We start from the raw sequence: 6152 nt of genomic DNA on the forward strand, positions 1-6152 counted from the left end.
AAGACCAATAGCCCTGTATTGTGATAATAACGGAGCTATTGCACATGCAAAGGAGGCTAGACACCACCAGAGAGTCAAGCATGTACTTCGTAGATTTCACCTTCTACGAGAGTTCGTTGAAAGAAAAGAAGTCGAGATAAACAAGATTGGAACTGATGACAACATATCAGATCCATTGACTAAACCTCTGCCGCAGGCGAAGCACAACTCGCACACTGCAGCTATGGGAATCAAGCATATTGGAGAATGGCTTTGATATCCCTGTTTAATGTTTTAAAGTTTTAGAGTTTAAATCTTTGTAAAACATTATTGGTTAATCATTCACAACAAATGAAAAGAATTCATTTTTCCATTTAATTTGTGGTTTATTAAATGATGAGTCCCTTCAATTTGACGATATATTCAAGATAGACTGTCAGGACCAGTCCTGTGACTAAGAAATGTCTATCAAGTGAACTTGAATGTCAAAGGTTGAAAATGGTCCCTAGTCGGAGTTTTCTATAAAATTGGACGCATAGAAAACGTTAGACGATTAGAATGCAAGATGACTAGTAGTTCTGTTTCTTGAACTATGTGGACATGGCAATGTCATAATCATTTGCATAGATACTTACTTTGGGAAGACTAGTAAATTTCATTACTGTAAGAGATGAAAATCTGTCATAAGTAAATTTCATTAAAATTATTAGACACTAAATCCTCAATACCTGAGTGATTTGAGATTACTTGTTTGAGAACTGGTTGCTTTGACGTTGACCAACCGTCGCACCGTAAAAGGAGGCTATAAAGACAACGCTCAGGTAATCACCTATCAAACGAAGTCTAATCTCAAGATCGCAAGATTGGGATTGTCCTCCCATAAATCGGGATGAGATGCTTAAAAGTTGTACAAGGCCACTCGGAGAGCTAGAAACTGTGAAATGCATGGCCGTGGTCGGATGAATCATAGGCTATGATTATCTGTCTAATTGATCAGTTGAACTCTGAAACCGAGGAACACCTCTGGACATAATAAGGATGACAACTCTTACCTTATGTTCAAGAGCAAGCATCGAGCGACAAAGGAATTAGGAAATGCACACTTGTCCCTAAGGACAAGTGGGAGACTGAAGGAAATAATGCCCTTGGTCCAAGTATGCATTCTATGTTAAGTCTAATAAGTGCGGTTCAGTATTAATTAACAAGTTAATAATTCAGTGAGATCAAGTGAGCTGAATGCCTAGCTAGAGGCCGCTTCAGTTCAAATGGAATTAATGATATTAATCCACAGCTTACTCTTCACTGAACCCGTAGGGTCACACAAATAGTACGTAAACGTATCAAGTATTTAATGGCATTAAATACTCCATCTATGGATATTCGGAATCGACGGATCTTGGTTTCAGTGGGAGCTGAGATCGTCACAGGCAAGAAATGAATGCTCCGGAAACGATGATATTGCCGGAAACGGAAATATGGATCGTATCGGAAATATAAATATTATCCAAGTCGTAGATGTTGTCGGAAACGGAAACATGGTACGTATCGGAAAATATTATCGGAAATGGAAATATTGCCGGAATCGGAAATATTGCCGGAAACGGAAATATTGTCAGAATCGGAAATATTACCGGAATCGGAAAACAATTCCGGAAACGGAAATATTAAATATTTGTTCGAAACGGAAATTAATTCCGGAATCGGAAATATTAAATATTTCGTATCGGAAATGAATTCCGGAATCGGGAAATTAATCGGAAGCGTATTGTACGAATTAGCACCGGACGAGGCCTGCCAGACGAAGGCCCAGCACGAAGCCGGGCCATCGCCCAGCAAGCCAGCGCGCCACAATGCACCAGCCAAGGCTGCGCTAGGCCCACCGCAAGGCAGGCCCAGCGCGCGCCAACGCTGCGGCAGCGTGTGGGCCTCGTGGCAGTGGGCTGCGAGCTCGCGGGCTGCGCGCGCGCGCATGGCGCCCCTCGTGGGCTGCTGTGCGTGCGTGTGTGTGTTGGTGTGCTATACAAATCCTAAAGCTACCAGGTTTCGACATATGATTAAATTCCTAAACCTAAAAGGATGAATTAATTAAATAAGAATTCTATTAGGATTCTAGTTTAATTAATTCGTATCCTAATAGGATTACGATTCCCTTTCCATACCTCTATAAATAAAGGCCTAGGGTCATTATTTTATAAAGTGTATTCAAGTATTCAAAGTGATTTTTGAGAGCAAAAATTCAGTCATACAATTGCCTATACTAGCCGAAAATTCTAAGTACCTTAAGGGCGATCCTAGTTGGTCAAGCTTAAGGCGGATCCGGACGTGCTGTGGACTATCTACGGAGGGACGACACTTGGAGTCCTAAAGACTTGTTCTTGTTCGGTTCGGGCGCAGCTAGGGAAGGCACGCAACAAAGTGTATGCATCTAAACTATGCTAAATGATTATGTGTAAATAATATGCTTTCCTGGCTTTATGGTTTTTCCGCATGATTTATGAATTGTCATATGTATCATAACCTAACAGCTGCTTGGCCTTCTGGTCAGGCGCAGCAGCCTCGGTGCCAGCGCAAAAGAAAAAAAACACGTAGCACCACAAAACGTTCGTAAAAAAGGAATTGCTACGAAGGCGTAAGAAAAAGCACTCGATTTTAGAGGCGACTCAAAAAAAACAAATAATAAATAACTCTTTGTGTCGTTGATAGGCCTCCTACGACGAAAATGTTCGGCACCAAAACCGAACATGCCAATAATTATGAATGTCACGCGGGCAAAGATTTTCGAAAATATAAAGAATTCAAAGTGCACACATAGTAGTCCAAATATACTAGTCCGACTTAAGGGTAGTCATAAAATGTCTAAAAACCGACTCACGAACAAAGTAATGTGTCTCCTACTCCCCAACAATAATGCAGGGCCCCTGAATACCTACCCGTGATAAGCCATCAAGGAACGCGATGGAAGAAGCATATCCCGAACATCTATACCTAGAGGTCGCACAAACCCAAGAGATGCATGCTCTGGAACACGACCCTTTATGTTCTCAAAGGCCACTCGCCTCAAAGAATCGTGCTATGCCAACTCACATGCTTTCGGGCTATTGTTTGGGTTAGAAAAGAAAAGAGCGAAGAATGAACCAGAAATTATGGCATTAGCTCTTCAAGATGAATTGTTCGATCCTACTAAATTGATCGCTCCATCACCCTCAAAAGATGACCAAATCCAACGAGGGTGACGCAAGACTTTCAAATGGACTAATGCTCGTGGGATGAAGTTCAAGATATCTGCGGGAGAGGGTCCGATGTACGAAGAATTAGAGTCTGAATCCCAGTCTGACTCCGAGTCCGAACCTAGCAAAATTATAACCCCTCCCAAAAATAGTTTAGACCCGGAAATATCTACTCCGGGAGATCTTTTTGATGTAATGCTTCATGACTTTAATAAGATAAACAAAACTTTTGAGTATATGCCGCTTAAAAAACAGAGTAATAATGCAGAATGTCTCGTCACTAATGAGCACGAAAAGAGCCAGAAGAGGAATATACCGAATTGATAAAAGCTGTAAATGAGCAAGAACTCAAAACTCCTATAATTGAGGACACAGAATCGGTAAATATTGGAACAGAAGAAAAATCCTAAAATCATTAAAATTGGCCTCACCTTAACTCCCACTGAAAAAGCCGATCTAACTCCACTTTGCGGGAATTCGAGGGTGTCTTTGCTTGGTCCTACAAAGACATGCCAGGAATAGATCGAGAAATCGCTGAGCATAAAATTCCGCTAGATCCCAAAATGACGCGAGTAAAACAAAAGCTACGGCGGCTCAAACCAGAGATAGCCTTGAAAATAAAAGAAGAAGTCACTAAACAATTAGACGCCGGCTTTATAAAAGTCTCCAACTACCCAGAATGGGTGGCCAATATTGTCCCCGTAGCTAAAAAAGATGGACGCGTGCGAATGTGCGTAGACTTTCGAGACCTCAACAAAGCCAGTCCCAAAGATGACTTCCCTCTACCTCACATTGACATACTAGTAGACAACACCGCAGAGCACGCGCTCCTCTCCTTTATGGACGGGTACGCCGGATATAACCAAATACTCATGGCAGAAGAAGACATGGAAAAAACAACTTTCATTACCCCTTGGGGTACATATTGTTACACTGTAATGCCTTTTGGTTTGAAAAACGCGGGGGCCACCTATCAAAGAACAGCCACCACGTTACTCCATGACATGATACACAAAGAAATCTAGGTCTATGTGGACGACATGATCGTCAAATCTAAAGACCGGCACGGTCACCTCCCGGCACTTAAAAAGTTCTTCACCCGAATCTTGAAATATAACATGAGACTAAATCCACAAAAATGTGTGTTCGGGGTAACCTCTGGAAAATTGCTAGGATATGTTGTTAGTACGCGAGGAATCGAGATTGACCCATCCAAGATCAAAGCCATTACCGAAATGCCCCCACAAAAAAACTGAAAAACAAATAAGGGGCTTCCTAGGAAAGCTGCAATACATTAGTAGGTTCATTTCCAAGCTTACTATGACTTGTGAGCCAATATTCAAAAAAAATTAAGAAAAGAAGAAAAAGTCGAATGGGATGAACAATGCCAAACTGCCTTCGATAAAATCAAAGAATATCTAAGCAAACCATCCGTCCTCTCCCCGCCTTTGCCTGGAATCCCTTTACGCCTATACCTAACCGTCACGGATACTGCAGCGGGAGCTATGCTCTCACAGTGTGTACATGGATCCGAGCGAGCCATTTACTACTTGAGCAAGAAGTTCATACAGTACGAGACGAGATACACAGAACTTGAGAAAACCTGCCTCGCCCTCGTCTGGGCATCCAAAAAACTCAGACATTACCTATTGGCCCACACTGTTCATATAGTGTCACAACTAGACCCCTTAAAATACATGTTCGAAAAGCCCGCCCTAAATGGTCGCCTGTCCAGGTGGCTAGTCATGCTCTCAGAATTCGACCTAAAATTCATGCCAGAAAAAACAATCAAAGGAAGAGCGGTAGCCGAATTCCTGGCCGAGCATGCCACGAATGAGGAAACCACGGAAGCTTACCTCCTCCCTGACGAGGAACTTCTGATGATACGAGACGACTATTGGACACTATACTTCGATGGCGCGTCCAACCAGAAAGGATGCGGCGTCGGAGTTCTCCTAGTCAGTCCCGAAGGGGCCCATATACCAATTTCCGTCAAACTTGACTTCGAGGCCACAAACAACGCCGCCGAATACGAGGCCTGCATAGTTGGGCTAGAGGCCGCAGTTAGCCTCGGAGTCAAACATCTACAAGTCTTCGGGGATTCTTCCCTAATAATCAACCATATATCCAAAAGATGGAAGGTCCGAAGCACTAGTCTCTCAAAATATCAAGCTCACTTAGACCAAATAGTCGAGCAATTTGAAAAAATCGAGTATACGTACTTACCAAGAGACGACAACCAATTCGCGGATGCACTAGCGAAGCTAGCTTCAATGCTCAACATCCCGAATGAATGGGACGGGATGACCCTTCGGGTCGAGCGAAGGAAAGAGCCGGCTTATTGCTGTGCCATAGACTCCGAACCTGAAAACACCGAAGAAGAACCATGGTATACGGACATCCTTCGTTACAAAACAAGTGGGGAATTCCCCCCAAACACCTCCCCGCGAGCACAAAAGGCCCTAAGCCTCCTCGCTTCACAATATAGCATAATTCTGGGAGAACTGTACAAGTACACGTCGAATAAAATCAAGTTACTTTGTGTCCACCAAAACCAAGCCCAAAGACTAATGGAAGAATACCATAACGGCGTGTGCGGACCCCATATGAACGGAAAAATGCTATCCCGAAAAATATCCCGCTCAGGGTACTATTGGACCACTAGGGAAACCGATTGCCATCACTTTGTAAAAACTTGCCCAAAATGCCAAATCTTCAGTAACCTTAACCATTTGCCTCCCTCAGAACTATACACCTTCACTTCTCCATGGCCCTTTTCCACCTGGGGTATAGATATAATCGGCAAGGTAACACCAACAGGCGTAGGGGGACACGAGTACGTTTTAGTCGCAATTGATTACTTCACTAAATGGGTAGAGGCAGTCTCCTATGCAAAATTAACGGCCAAACATGTCGCTCGATTCCTAGAAAAGAACATATTCTGTC

Source organism: Spinacia oleracea, chromosome 2 (assembly GCF_020520425.1).
Source record: "Spinacia oleracea cultivar Varoflay chromosome 2, BTI_SOV_V1, whole genome shotgun sequence".
Lineage (NCBI taxonomy): Eukaryota > Viridiplantae > Streptophyta > Magnoliopsida > Caryophyllales > Amaranthaceae > Spinacia > Spinacia oleracea.